Genomic DNA, 14,211 nt, shown 5'->3' with positions numbered 1-14,211 from the left:
GACATTTGCTCTATAACAATTTATTACCACAAAATATGGCGTTCCTGTACAAAACCAAAGCAAGTTATCATTAGTGGTTCTAAGGAGCTTTTATATTTGGTAATTTTCAAACAACTGATCATTTCATTTAAGCAGAAGAAAAACTTCTAACCACAAAGTCAACAGAGCTGAAATTCACTTTCAAAATAACACACGTTTAAAAAAAAAAAAAGGCCAAATGTGTTAGACAGTCACACAGATGAAGAACAGATTTAATTTTGTTTAAATTGAGTTTTTTTTTTTTTTTAAGCGTGGGGACTGGGATCAGAGCCTAGTTTATTTTTTAAGGCCACTACATAAGTAGTAGAAAAGTAAACAAAATGGGTGGTAATCACCACACATTCAATTAAAAAAAAAAAAAAAAAAAGCCAAAATTACTCCATCCTGTTCATCCTGTTGAGAACAGACCTAGAGCTATCTACCTAATTTTCTGATAACAAAATGACACTGCATTCTGTATTCTAAGACTGATGCTTATTTTATGAAGTTTAAACACTAATTTTCAGAGCTGGGTACAGCAGCACACAACTGCAATCCCAGCTCCTCAGGAGGTTGAGAGAGGAGGAGCTCAAGTTTGAGGCCAGCTGGGGCAACTTAATAAGACTGTTTCAAAATAAAAAATAAAAAGTCCAAGGTGTGGTGGCACATGGCTGGCTATAATCCCATCAACTTGAGAGGCTGAGGCAAGATCACAAGTTCAAGATCAGCATGGGCAACTTAGTAAGACCCTGTTTCAAAATTTAAAAAGAGCTGGGGATATAACTCAGGAGTAAAGCACCCTTAGATTCAATTCCCAGGACCAAATTAAATAAATATATAAATTAAATAAAAAGGGCTGGGGATGTAGCTCAGTGGTATAGTGTTCCTGAGTCCAATTCCCAGTACTAAAAAAACAACAACAACAAAAAAATTAACTTTCAAAACCCTGCTGTTTCCATTAAAAAAAAAAAACTCGCAGTATTAGAACTTTGAAGTATTTTTATTAGAGAAACACTGTAAACCAAAAGAATCTTTGTTAAACAAAAATCTTCAAAAGGAGAAAAAAGAGTGAATCCTTGAGAAGAAAAATGTTCTGTCTACACACACATGCACACACACCCCATTACATAAAAAAAAAAAAAAAGATGGACAAATTTGGCTCTTAAACTTCTGAAAATGTTTGCTGAAGTAAAATCAAGTTTTTATCCTTAAAATGGTCTTGAACCATTAACACTTTTCATATCAAATTCACCCAAGTGCTATGAAAAATTGTGCTGCTAATGGAAAATCAAGTATAAATCAGGATCACAAAGCACTGAAGTTAATTTAATTACAAAGCACTGAAGTTAATTTCTTCAAACCCAATTTTCAAAAATGCAACAATCTACATCTATTAAAAACATGTAGTTTATTTTTGTTATAGTGTGGTACCGTATGAAAAAGTTCAGTTACCTAATCTGAGAATACAGGACTAACAACCTCAGTTATTCCCACACTCTCACAACAGGCTTCTGACACCAGATGTGGAGACGGTTTTCACAACACATCAACTAAGCAAGCAATTCTATAAATTCTCCAGAGGACATCAGTTGGGTGTTCTCTAATTCAACACATTGTCTATCTGGAGATAGCATCAGATCCCACAGGTTAAAGGCTCAGTCACTTAACTGTCCCTGGCTTCTAATGTCAATTGAAACTTCAGGTAGTTTTACCTGTGTTTTTCCTCAACCAACTATAAATCAGGTTCCTTCAACTCCTTCCTTGAATTCCATGAATTTGCTAGAGTGGCTCACAGAATTCAGGGAAACAATTGGATGACAGTTTACCAGTTTGTAAAAGGTATTACAAAGTATGCATTTGAAGACATCCATAGGGCAAGGCATGTGAAAAGAGGTGAGAGCATCCAAACCCTCCTGGGCACCCATCCTCCAGAAACCTTCATCAGTTCAGCTATCCAGAAGCTCTGAACCCTGTTGTCAGGTTTTCAAGAAGGTCTCATTATGCAGGCATGACTGATTAAATCACCGGCCACTGGTGATCAGTTCAACTTTCAGTTCCTCTCCCCTTCCCAGAGGTTGTGGGGTGAGCTGAACGTTCCAACTCTGTGCTGCTGCCTTGGTTTTTCATGTGATAAACCTCCATCCTGAAACCCCCGAGGGGCTGCCAACCAACAGTTAACTTATTAGTATACAAAAAAAGATATTACTTTGGAGGTTTCGAGGATTTTAGGAATTACATGCCAGGCAACAAGGGAAGAAAAACAATTTGGAATTTCACAATATCACATCCACAAGAAGTTTTCAAACTTGTAAAAAAGAAAGCGGGTCTAGTGAAAACTAATTGTATCCATTAGAAAATTACTTAAAACAAAATTCAGCTGGGCACAGTGGCACATGCTTGTAATTCCAGCAGCTGAGGAGGCTGAGGCAAGAGGATCACGAGCTCAAAGTCAGCCTCAGCAACAGCAAGGTGCTAAGCAACTCAGTGAGACCCTGTCTCTAAATAAAACACAAACTAGGGCTGGGGATGTGGCTCATGGTCGAGTGCCCCTGAGCTCAATCCCTGGAACCCCCCTCAAAAATAATGAAAAAGAAAACAAAATTCAATACTGCTACTCATTCTTAACAATTTTACATTGTATAACCTATTCAAAATTAAGCTCAAAAAGGAAAAACAAATACTTCTCCAGAAACTTATACAGAGAGGTAAATCAAACTATGTTGGAAATTATTTTTCTTACTATGGAGAGGAATTATATAAATTTTGATAGATTCCAGATTCAAGACCATGTCTGAAAATATAAGGTAGTCAAGAACAGTTTTATCAATGAAGAATGAAAGTGGCTTCCTTCTCCCAACTGGGAACACTGTCTCCAATTGTGCACATACAGAAAACCCTCTCATTTATCAAAAAGACCAGCAAGCCAGAGTCACAACTAGGGAGCCTGTTCTTCTCCACAAATATTTGAGCAGGCCAAACCTTTAGAAAAATGGAAATGTTAGAAGCCTCTTCACTATCCACCCACTAGATAAGGAGGGCAACCTCGGAGAGCAGGCTTCTGGTGGTTAACCTCCAGTATATCTTCCAGTTCTGCCAGTTATCCAGACATGAGCCTTCACATCCTCAAACATTTACTGAGGTCCTACTATGTGCACAGCACTGCTCCAGGCATCAGGGATTCAATGGTACAGCTTATAATCTAATGAAGAAAAAAAAAATGTTCAGGCCCCTACCTTTTCAGGAAAATGCTCTAATACAAAGAAGAAACTTCCTAGAAATGAGGCACTGCTGAAGTACAGTGGCTTATCCGTATAGGTTAGGGAATCAGATTGGCCTAGATATGCATTCCTGTTCTCAGTAAATATCTAATAAATGAGTGGCACTTGCTAACTTTATGACCTTAAGCAAGTCATTTGAAAAAAATTTTTTTTCAATACTGGGGATAGAACCCAGGGCCTCACAAGAATAGGCAAGTACTCTACCACCGAACTTCATCCCCAGCCCTTTTCATTTATTTTAAGACAGGGTCTCACTAAGTTGCCCATGTTAAGTTGCCACCTCCAACTTGTAATCCTCCTGCCTCAGTCTCCAGAGTAGCTGAGATTACAGACATGTGCCACCACACCCAGTTAAGTCACCTGGATTCTTGTGCTTCAGTTTCTTTAGTACTAGGGTGAGGATTAAATCCATAAAGCACAGCACTTGGCAAACCTTAAGACTCAGTAAGTGGAAGCTACCACTCTGAAAGAAGGTATGCATTAGTCAGAGGGTAGCACTTTGTCTTCCACTTTAATTCTTCATTCTAGTCTACTACTAGTCAAAACACCCCCATCCTGCCATAATAGTTACAGCTTCCAGAAATAGAACTTTTTTCTTGCAGCTCCCAACTCCCATAGTCCAGGCAACAAACTAAGAAGTAACAATGCCCAGTGTACTCCAGAGAAAAAGGTCATGGCTCCTCCCATTTCCCTGCCCACCAGTCCCTCCTCCTTGGTAGAGAGAAGAACATGGTGACATAGCTGAAGAGGGAGATCAGTCACCTCAAAATACAAAGTACATAACAAAGTTATTTAAGTAAAAGGATATAGTGTATTCTTTCCTATCCTGAGACCCAGGGACAGCATGGGTCCTTGTGAGTTGAAAAGGCCCACTTTGGCCTCTCCCTGCGTACACGTCACTGGAGCCTGGGGCACCCAAGTCTGGGAGCCAAGCCAACTTTCTTCTGCTTCTGTCCTCATGTGTGTATAACCACCTCTGGGACCAGGGCATGGGGTGGGGGAAGACTCAGATATTCCTGTTCTCTGGTAATAATTACCCTCTCACTAAATCATCTTTATTTGAAAATGAATCTTCAAATTGCCAATTTGAAAATGCATTTACTGTCATTGACCTAGTCAAAAATGGTTAAAACAAAAACAAACAAACAAAAAAAGAGCAATACTGTATCTAGGGATGAATCTTAGAAATACACTCATAGTAAGGGCTGGAGATCTAAGTTCATGGTAGAGTGTCAGGTCCTGGGTTCAATCCCAGGTGGGGGAGGGGCGGTGAGGTGGATTCACAACCAATGGAGAGGCCTGTGTCAAGAACACCAGGTGAGCAGGGTGCATGGACCAGGCACAGTGGCACATGTCTGTAATCCTAGTGGCTTGGGAAGTTGAGGCAGAATGATCATGACTTCAAAGTCAGTTTCAGCAAAAATGAGGTGCTAAGCAACTCAGTGAGACCCTGTCTCTAAATAAAATACAAAATGGGGCTGAGATGTGGATCAGTGGTCAAATGCCCCTAAATTCAATCTCCAGTACCCAAAAAATAAAAGAAAAGAAAAAGAAAAAAGAAAAAAAAGAACATCCACTGTCATCCTGTCTATAAGCATCAACCAGGAATAACCCACATGTCCTGTATTAAGGGGTTCATTAAATAAATTACACAAGAACACCTCACAGTCATTTCAAAAATCAAGGTAAAGGCTGGGCACAGTGGCACACACCTGTAATCCCAGCAGCTTGGAGGCTGAGACAGGAGGATTGTGAGTTCAAAGCCAGTCACAAAAATTTAGCAAGGCCCTTAGCAACTCAATGAGACCCTGTCTCTAAATAAAATACAAAAAAGGGGTTGGGGATATGGCTCAGTGGTTGAGTGCCCCTGGGCTCAACCCCCAGTATCCCCCAAAAAATCAAAGTAAAGGGTTCAATCCCAGGGCAAACACCCCCGCCCCCACAATAAAAGATCAAGGTGGAGCCTCCACAATGATGGTCTACGATGCCATCAATAAATCATACCTTATATATGCTCAGGAAAAACTGACATACAATGATGACTGACCTGTCATCACACTACATATCCCAGTTTCAGGCTCCCTCAATGCTCTTTATTGTTTCTGACTGAAAATATCTGGGCCTTAGAACAAGACACTTTGTGTCCTTTCCCCCTTGTTTCACTTTTTCCAGAAGTTACCCATATTTAAGATCCATGATTCTGATAAGCATCATGCTTAGGCCACTAAAGTGCTGTTCCTGGAGCTTTTCCTGAGCCCCTGCAGCCTCTGCTGCCACTGCCTATCAGTAACTCTGTATGTCTTTCCAAATGAACTGTAAGAATGAGAGAGAGCTGAACACATCTTCACATTTACTGTAGTGCAGTCCACAGCCATAGCAACAAAATACATATTCCCACCAGAACCATTCTAGACTTTACAAATATGAACTCATTAAAGCCTCACTTTAACCTCAGGAGATAGGCGATATTACCTCCCTTATTTTCAAATGTGAAGTTTTGGGACTCAGAGGTTAGTGACTCATTAGGTGGCAGAAGTAAACTTGAAGCCAAGCAGTTTGGCTATACTTGCTTTTTGTCCCCTCCCTATGTGACTATACATCACATACATTTATGTTTTAACTGATTAATTTTTTTGCTCATTCTTTTGTTTGGGTTTGGTTTTTGGTACTGAGAATTAAATCCAGGGGTGCTTACCACTGACTTACATCCCCAACCCATTTTATCTTTTTTTTTTTTTTAAAGACAGGGTCTCACTAGCTTGCCAACGCTAGCCTTAAACTTATCTTCCTGCCTCAGCCTCCCAAACAGCTAGGCTTACAGACAAGTGCCTCATGCCCAGCTTAAAATTAATTTTTAAATCAAAACAATATAGTGAAAAAAATTTATACCATACAATGGTATTCAAGAAAAAGCAAAGCCAGTCTAACAGCCCAAAGGCAATCACTTCTTTTCTATCATTCCAGAAATTTTTTCTGCACTTAGAAACCAATTTCATGTGTTTTCTATATATTTCTTTATTTCTTTACACAATGGGCACATATGCACATCTTTCTGCACCTTGCTCTTTTCACTAAATGACATTTCTCTTGAGCTCACTCCATATCTGCATATATGCTGCTTTAATAAAGTTCTAAGAAATACATATTTTTACATCTTAACCCAAGATGGTTTCATGAAGTCCTAGGATCTTTGTGGGCTTTGGATTTCATTAGGAACCAGATCACAAAGCTTTTCAATGTACAAAAGACATCAAGTTAGCCCTGAGCAGCATGCAGGCTGAATCAACAGAGACCTATCAGATGATGTTCAGCATGTCATTTCTGTAACAGTAAGTACCTGCATTACAGGGTTGTTGTGAAGACTAAACAAGGTAATACACACAAAGCACTTAGAACCAGATCTGGTTAGCACAGAGCCTAAGGCTTAGCTTAGTATCTGAAGTATTGTTAGTGCCCAGTAAATCAGATATATTTTATTCATCACATACCTTATGCTTGCTCACCTCTACCTCTTTATACATGTCATGTTCCTACCAAAGCATCCTCCCCTTCTATGGTGCAGGACTCACTTATTTTGGGGGAAGGGCAGGTGGGAGGGTACTGGGAATTGAACCAAGGAGCTACATCCTTATCCCTTTTTTATTTTTTATTTTGAGGCAGGGTTGCACTAGGTTGTGAAGGTTGGCCTCAAACTTGTGATTGTCCTGAATAACTGGGATTACAGGTATATGACACCACACCTAGGAAGGGTTAACTTTTTCCCATAGTACTCAGCTCAAGAACAGCCTTCGCCAGAAAGTATTCCCTGAAAATTGCAGGCTGGATTCCCGGTGTGAGCAGTTTGGGAATAGCCTGTCATTACTTCCCACTGTATGGTTATCAGTTCTGTCCATGCACCTAAGAACAAGCAGTTTCAGGGGAAGTGATTTAGGTTATGTGAGCTCAAAGATGAGTGACATATTAGTCAGAAAGCCAGTTAGTAAGTTTATAAATACCAAAAGAGCTAACACTTGTTGAACACTTACCAGGTGCCAGACAGTGTGTTTGTTCAAAGCCCTCATGGAACTAAGGGAAAGGTGCTACTATTATCCCCATTCAGTGGTTAGAAAACCCAAGAGATTAGTGGGCATCCCAAGATCAGGATCTGATCCAAGCATACGGATACAGAGTTCTCAACCAATCCCATTCTCTCTTTGGCAAGAAATTTCCACATAAAACCCAGTTCTAATCAGAGGACAGAAGCTAAGCAAGAGAAGACCCTCTCTGCTAGAGGCATCAACAGGGACACACTTATGAATTGGGTACTGCAAAGGCTCTGCATAGGACTGCACTAAGCTTCTCTGGTCAGGGCTCCCAGATAGTATTACAGACACACTATCCATCCCAACTTCCACAGACATCATCTGAACCCTCTCCTAGAAACACAAATCTTTCTTCTGAGGATACAAAATTAAGTTTGAGCTTTCTGGCTACAAACACATTCCAATCATGCCTTCCTGGGGTTATAGCTGGGTCAGTTTGGTTGAATTTAAAGTTTTCCCTGAAATTCTCTAAGCTACATTTGCAAAATGTCTCTTGGCCTCATACCTTTTCTATAGATGGGTGATTTGTATTGTTTTGATTTTATTTTCAGATGATCATTCATTCATTCAGCAAATACTTAATCATTTCCAGAACACTGTGTTCAAGACCCTGGAGATAAAAGCAGTGAACAAGACAGTCAAGATTCCCGAAACCTGACAGAACTTTTTCAGTGTCTCCCCTTCCATGTTTTTAGGAAATTTTCTAGCAACTGCTTATTTGACTTTCTTGCCCGGGCTGTGCCTTTCAGTTCTGGATTCTGATACCGCAGTGAAGTGACTGGCGCAAACTGTAAGTACTTCATCAATGGGAGCTAACAAAATCCATTACTAAATTCAACGGGTGGGACCAGATTCTATTTGAAGTCCCTTAGAAAAAGTCAGAATTAAGGTGTATAAACAGAATACAACCTGAATCAATAAGGAAGATAAGACATGATATATCAGTTAGTAAGAACCTTATAGAGTTATGAAGGACAGTCCACCTTGAGAAATGATGAAGGTCAACACCTGGAGAAAGTATGGCTTTAGGAACATGTCAAAGAGAGAGGAAAAAGAAGAACTAACCAGGAGAAAAGTCTGAGTTGGGGTCAGCAAGTGGAAGCAGAGGTAGGAAGCAAGATGGTTCTTTATGTGCAAGTCACATATAGGATGCGTGAGAAGGAGCACACATATATGGGGAGGTGGGGGAGAAGAACGAAGTCAAGCCTCATAAAAAGCCCCCAGGCAGATGTAGGAAGTACAGCAGTAAAGACAAGTGAAAAAGCACAGTCACAAATTTAAGAAAATGACCACAACAGCTCCAAAAAGGCTGACCAAGAGCCAGGCTGGTTCATGACAGAAAGAATGGCTCATCATGCCAATATTTACAGTCAAAGGAAATGAGTAAGCAATGGCCACTGCATCTATCAATTAGGGGACCCTCAAAAGGACAGTTTCAACAGAGACAAAGACACATTTGAAGCCCAACTCCTAACACTTCAGGTTCTAAGAGAACCTGCTTTTCTGTAATTCCAAAACAAAGCAATTTCTTAAACTAATATTCTTTGTCTACATAGGAAGGCCATCATTTTCCACTAAAGACAAAGTCACAAGAGAGAAAGTGAGAGAGCGCACGCTCAATTCATGTGATGTTCCAGCCTGCTAGTTCAGATTCAATTATTTTCTTAGAGATTTAGAAGATCCACTGGACATACAGTTCCTGGTGTATTAGGCTTCAGATTTTCAAAAGAATAAAAATTTAGAAAAAAATTCTGCAGAATCATGTGCAACTTATTTATTTTTTTAAGGATGCTTAGGAAGTATGCTGTCTTCCAAAAATCCAGAGATAATTTTAGATTGAAAAATCTAGGCTTGCCAAGGGAATCTGAGAACTTTTCTATCTTGGTCTCCAATCTAACCTACGTATTCATGTGCAAAAATAGAGGAAGATTAGAATCTCAAATGCCAGACTGAAAAGTTGCCACAACAAACCTGAACTCTTCATATGGAGTTTGTTATCTTGTCAGGAAAAAAGTAAATGAAACAGCAGTAAAATGAACTTTTGCCTTTAAATGTGCATTTTAAAAAAATCTCAAACATGAAATACTCTCCTTGGATTGTAAAGAAAAATTATTTTTTAAAACAAAGATACTGTGAAAATAAAAAATTATGGCATTTTTCAAGACAGAAGAAAACATTTGATCATACACAAAAATCTGTAAGTAGACCTTTACAAATACATACCTAGAACTTTAAACCTAAAATACAAGAACACAAAAGACTTATGGCTTATTCAATAAAATTGGAACAACTGACTAGCCATTCAGGAAATATTTTATATTTTAAACTAAAAATAAGTTCTAGGGAGATTAAATAACCAAAAGTAAAATGATGAGAAGCAAAGGTGAATGGAATTTTTTTGTGACATTGAGACAGGGACAAATTTTCCAAATATATCAACAAAAATATTCAGTATTTATTTTTTAATGAATGTTACCTTTAATCCCCAGTTTGCAAATTTATTTCAAGACAATAATCAGACAAATCCTTTTGGCAGAATCATTTTGTGGCAAACTGGAAATAATTCTAAATGGTCATCAGGCCAGACCTGGCGACGATACAGGCCTGTAATTCCAGCAAGGATTCCAGGAGGATTCAAGTTCAAGGCCAGCCTCAGACACTTGGCAAGGCCCTAAGCAACATGGAGAGACCCCCGTCTCAAAAAAAAAAGGGGGGGGGGTGGAGGGAGGTTGGGGACTGAGGATGAAACAGCGGTAGAGATTCCCTGGGTTCAATCCCGTGCCAAAAATAAATAAATGTTCATCGGTAGGGCCTGGTTAAATTATGGTATGTAATGTTATACTATGAAGCTCACAAAAGTGCCATTATATATCTGTATTTACTGATATCACCAAAATGTTAGCTGTGGTTGTCACTGAATGGTAGGTTGATGGATGACTGTTATTTTCTCCCTTACTCTTTTTGTATTGTCTTGAGTGTTTTACAAGGTGAGAAGAATAAATTCCTCTTCTAATGGGGATGAGGTGCAGAAATAAGCTACTTTCAAATTTGGGGCTCCCCAAGCAGAGTGTTTCTCCGACAAATTTTGTAAGGAGTATATACAAATACTTATCATGCCAACCAGGCACGCTTCTTTCCTCGCACCGAGAGCGGAGCAGGAAGACACACCCCTGACCCTGCGCTTCCCACGGGCGTGAGTCCTTCATCCTCAAACCCGGCCCTCCTGGGTCCCCGCGGACCCTCCCCTGGCCCATTGCGCCAACAGGCTCAGCAGGGCCGGAAAATCACGTTCCTCCACTGGCCGGCACGACTGGGAAGGTGCGCACCGCCTGCCAGGGAGCCGCGGGGCGGCGTGAGGGCCGCGTCCCCCACCAGCACGAGAGGACCCCTGCCGCCTGCTGTGCATAGGCCTCTGGCCCTTCGCGGACTGCTCCGCGAGCTTCCGGGAGCGGTTACCAGCGCTAGCCTGACCTCCCGGGCCCCGGCGTCCCGAGGGAACGTCCCCCTCCCTCGCCTGGCCGGCGCCGTTCCTCCCCTCCCGTCCCGCGTCCTCCAGCTCCCGGCTGCGACCCCAGTCCCAGGCACGCGCCAGGAGGCCCCTCTGGGCTTCCGTCCACCCGGCCAGCGCCCGCAGAGTCCGGCGTCCTCCACAGCGGGCGGGCAAGGGGTGGGCGCCCACGGGCCCGAGCCCTGCGGTCCCGAGCGGAACGGCGCCCCGCGAGCTTGTCCCGCCACCAGCCCCGGCCAGGTCCCACAACCCACCGCCCACTATCCGACCCCGCCTGCCTGCGCCCGCCCGCGCCCGCTCGCGCCCGTTCCTCACCTGCGACGCGCTCCGACCCCCAGCACACCGCCCGGACCGGCTGTGTACACCGGAAGTGACGTTCGGGCCGGCCCCGCCCCCGCCCCAGGCGGACGCCGGGGAGGCTGCAATCCCGCGGCTGGAGTCGACCCTCCCCTCGCGCGAGCGGGGCGGGGGTGTCCCTGAGCGTCTTCCCTGGGGATTGAGGACCTCCCAGTGGGACTGCTAGGGAGAGGCTTGAGGACTGGCAGCCAGAGCCGTAGGATCGCTCTGATTCTCCACTACGCCTTGGCCTCGGTGCAGGAGAGAACGGTTGCGTCCTTATGGATTTATTATTGAAATTGATGACTGAAGTATTGAGCTGTCAGCCAGGCGCTGACAGTCACTGCAGAAATCGGATAATACTCTTACCCTCTTAGGTTCATTCTCTATTGGTAGAAACAGAATGCAGCTGTCGCAGATCCCTGTGATACTATAGTGCCAATTGTGACAAGTGGTAGGAGGGGAAAGTGGAAGAGAGGAGGGAAAGAGTACCCTGACCTAGTGAAGGAGGGTGATCAGGGAATTCCCCCAGGAAAAGAGCAGAAGCTGAAATCCTAAAGGAGAGAAGGAAAAAACAAAAACAAAAAAATGGGGAAGGAGGACAGGGCATTACGGCAAAAGAAACAGCAGGTGTTTTCAGACTGCTTTGTGTTCCAGGTGCAGGACCAGGAGAAGTTAGGCCTTACCTGAGAACATTACATACCCAATGAGTTTTGAGCAAGGGATGATTTGACTACATTTGTGTGTTTAAAGGGATTACTCTGGCTGTAGTGTGGAGGACTGGGAAGGGGAGGCAAGAAGAGTGGGTATATGGAACTGGGGGTGCAGTCCAGTGCACCTTGCCTAGCATGAGGGCCTGAGTCAAATCCCAGCACCACAAAAAATAAGTGGATCAGATTTCTACATTCATGTTCTTACAAGCATTATTCATAATAGCCAAAAGACAGAAGTAACCCGGTGTCCATCCAAGGACGAGTGGATAAACAAAATGTCAAATGTGTGTGTGCTAGTGTGTGTATAACAGAATATCATTCAGCGTTGGAAAGGAAGAAAACTCTGCCACATGCTACAAATGGATGAACCTTGAAATCGTTATGCTAAGTGACATAAACCAGTCAGAAAAAAAACAAGTATTCTATGAGTCCACTTATCTATGAGTACCTAGAGTAACCCAAAGCATAGAGACAGAAAGTGGAATGGTGGTGAACAGGGACTTGGGGGCGGGGGTCAGGGGGTTAGTGTTCATTGGGTACAGTTTCAGTTGGAGAAAATGAAAAAGTTCTGAGGATGAATGGTGATGGTGATTGCACAACATCGTCAATGTACTTAAATGCCACAGAACTGTGTGCTTAAAATGGCAAATTTCATGTTTATGTATATTTTACCCCTCCCCCCCAAAAAAGTAGATGCAGAAATCCATTGGGAAGCTATTTTGATTATTCAAGCAGAAGATGATCCTGATTCACACTCAGGAGCCTTAAATTTTTTGTTCATAGACATCTATAAGGAAAACGTTTGAAGCTGGGTGTGGTGTTTATGTACCTATAGTCTCACCTACTTGGGAGGCTAAGGCAGGAGGATCGCTTGAGCCCAATAGAGTTCAGAACCAGCCTTGGCAACAAGGCGCAACTCTTGTCTCTTAAAAAAAAAAAAAAAAAATATATATATATATATATTTTTTTTTTTTTTTTAGCCAGGCACGGTAGTGCATGCCTGTAATCCCGTGACTCCAAAGTTGGAGGCATGCACTCTACCACTGAGCTACACTCACAGCCCCCTACTGAAACTTTAAAGTAGCCACTTTCCCACATGGCAGGCTCCTACCCATCTCCCCAACCACTGCTGCTCACTTCGCCCTAAAGCTCATGGTCCCAGAATAATGTGCTGGAAACTGTTGTACCGGTACCATTTGGGTCTCTCCTACAGGCTTCCATCCAGGATCAGGAAAGTCTAGAGTAAAAGCCACAAATGCAGTTTTGAGTTCAGCATGAACACTGCCAACCTTGGAACCCCTTTGGTGACCTTTGTAGTGTGCCAAGCACCAGTCTGTCTCAGGTCTCTCAAGCTTACCTGAGTATGTTTTATATTGTAGACACATTGAGCCTGCTGTGTGAGTCCACCTGTGGATATTATCACTCTTCTCCACAGGTTAGAATTATTTGAATTCATCAAACACGTGGAGCATGCCTGGTAATCCCAGTGGCTCGGGAGGCTGAGACAAGATCGTGAGTTCAAAGCTAGCCTCAGCAATGGCGAGGCACTAAGCAACTCAGTGAGACCCTGTCTCTAAATAAAACACAATAGGGCTGGGGATGTGGTCAAGTGCCCCTGAGTTCAATCCCCAGTATCAAACAATAACAACAACACATGTGTATGGAAAGGCAAACCAAAAAAAAACAAAACAGGGCTGGGCTCAGTGGTGAAACACTTGCCTCAAATGTGTAAGGCACTGGGTTCAATCCTCAGCACCACATAAAAATCAAATAAATAAAATAAAGGTAGTGTGTCCATCTACAACTAGAAATATTAAAAACAAAAACAAACAAACAAAAAACATCCTCTAGGCATAATGGCCCAGCCTGTGATCCCAGCAGCTTGGGAGGCTGAGGAGGAGGAGGATTACAAATTCAAAACCAGTCAGCCTCAGCAACTTAGCAAGGCCCTAAGCAACTCAGTGAGAACTGTATCTAATTAAAAATATAAGGGCTAGAGATGTGGTTCAGTGGTTAAGCCCCCCTGGGTTCAATCCCCAATACCAAAAAACAAACAAACAAACAAACAAAAAACCCACCCATGAATCTAACACATGTCACCTATTTATTCCAAGCTCCCTCACACTAAAGTTCTGAGAAAAAATGGTAGAGCCCGCAGAGTATGTGCTAGGTCCTCCTGAAACTCACACATTTTCAGAGACAGAGGCTTCCATCCTCTGGTTCTGCAAAGAGGTCTGTAATCTGAAGCCTCAACATGCACACAAGAATGGAGCCTC

General features: G+C 42.5%; 1 protein-coding gene across 3 annotated transcripts in view; it reads right to left on the bottom strand.

The window, feature by feature from the left end:
- GARRE1 (granule associated Rac and RHOG effector 1) overlaps nucleotides 1-11,265 on the bottom strand; it is an 84,567-nt gene extending 73,302 nt beyond the window's left edge. For 2 of the 3 annotated variants that reach the window (XM_079118547.1, XM_079118553.1), the window contains exon 1: nucleotides 11,202-11,265. The gene's annotated coding sequence lies outside the window, so the exon portion shown is untranslated. Of the gene's footprint in view, nucleotides 1-5,008; nucleotides 5,032-11,201 lie in introns of those variants that run through there. The other variant, XM_079118552.1, reaches the window with a different exon arrangement.
- Nucleotides 11,266-14,211: the final 2,946 nt, after the last annotated feature.

The sequence above is a fragment of the Sciurus vulgaris genome, assembly GCF_902686455.1.
Source record: "Sciurus vulgaris genome assembly, chromosome: 17".
Taxonomy (NCBI): Eukaryota; Metazoa; Chordata; class Mammalia; order Rodentia; family Sciuridae; genus Sciurus; species Sciurus vulgaris.
The sequence above is the reverse complement of the archived record's forward strand: the minus strand, read 5'-3'. Positions and strand labels throughout refer to the sequence as shown.